General features: G+C 37.3%; 1 protein-coding gene across 1 annotated transcript in view; it reads right to left on the bottom strand.

Annotated features, from left to right (window-relative positions):
- The window catches only part of LOC106880920 (adenylosuccinate synthetase), a 53,265-nt gene that overhangs the window by 41,342 nt on the left and 10,509 nt on the right, over positions 1-1,414 (bottom strand). The window lies entirely within an intron of this gene.

The raw sequence follows: 1,414 nt of genomic DNA, 5'->3' as shown, positions 1-1,414 counted from the left end.
AAGGGCATCCAGCTGTAGAAACTCTGCCAGATCAGATTGGAGCCTGGTGCAGCCATCTGGTTCACCAGTCCTCAGTCAAATCGTCCAACCCATGCTAGCATGGAAAGCGGACGTTAAACGATGATGATGATGATTATTATATATATATATATATATATATATATAATGAAACTTATACCATTATAGCAAATGGTATGCTTAGGGTCCAGACTGGAGAAGAAGTGTACAACTTTACTCTCATAAACTGGATATATATATCAGAAATGTTAGTGGTTATACACTAAGAAACGAATATCAATTTATCGTTTAACCTTGTATAAAGTAAAATTATCAAAAACAACTCTTTCACTTTCATCTGAACAGCCGTTCACTTTTTGCTTTCGCTTCTGTCGGACAGACGAGATGGATGGGCTACAACTAGGAAGAGGAAGATGGCGGAGGGGGTGGACGACGACGACGACTGTAGCAGATTTAATCACATGGAATACAGTATCAGAAATGCTAGTGCGTCACAGTTACACAGTATAAGTGAGTGTACGCGTGTGTGTGTATTGTGTTATGTGCATGCGTGTTGTGTACGTGTTTGTGTGAGCAAAACAGCGGCTATAAATCTTTCTTCATGTCTCGGAAAACAGGACGGAAGCAAGGAAATTATACACAGAACGGTGATCTAGCCTTGTGCTGTCAAACACAGGATTCGGACATTTCAAGGCTGGGAAGTGGTGATGTGGAGCTGGATAACAGATTTTCAGTATTATTCCTACAGAATACAGATGAAAATTTAGGGCACAAAAAAAAAGTGTTTCAAGCGTCGCAGATTATGATTTTACAAAGAAATAAAGAAAAAAGTGGGATGTATGGTTTTTTTTCTTCCCCGCTTTTGTAATTTTTTTTTAGTTTCGACCTACTTTCGAAGATATTTTTATGTTTATATTTTGATCAATATGCGTAACATAATTACAATTTTAATATTATTATCATTATCTGTATATTATTTTCTGAATCGTAATCTACGGCCCCTAACAACAAACACATCCGAAGAATTACAGTTTTCAGACCATTAGATAATTTCCGACTTTATTCTATAAAAATGCCAGATTACGAGCGCGTGGATGAATGGGAGTGTGCTACCTGTGTGTGTGTGTGTGTGTATACTGTATATGTATGTGTGTGTGTAACACGAAAATGCAAAACGAATGACAGCAAGGAGATGAATATGTGTAAGTACACATTCTCCCCTCTAAGAGAAGGGACAGATAGAGAGAAGATGATGGATGATATTAGGCAGAGGAAGTTATACCATGCAACGAAGAGGACAGCAGACGTTAGAGAGTGCTGGAGAAGAGAGAGAGAGAGAGAGAGTGAAAGAGAGATACACACTATATATATATATATATATATATATATATATATA

The sequence above is a fragment of the Octopus bimaculoides genome, chromosome 11 (assembly GCF_001194135.2).
Source record: "Octopus bimaculoides isolate UCB-OBI-ISO-001 chromosome 11, ASM119413v2, whole genome shotgun sequence".
Lineage (NCBI taxonomy): Eukaryota > Metazoa > Mollusca > Cephalopoda > Octopoda > Octopodidae > Octopus > Octopus bimaculoides.
Note: the sequence above shows the minus strand (reverse complement) of the source record. Positions and strands in the feature narration are given on the sequence as shown.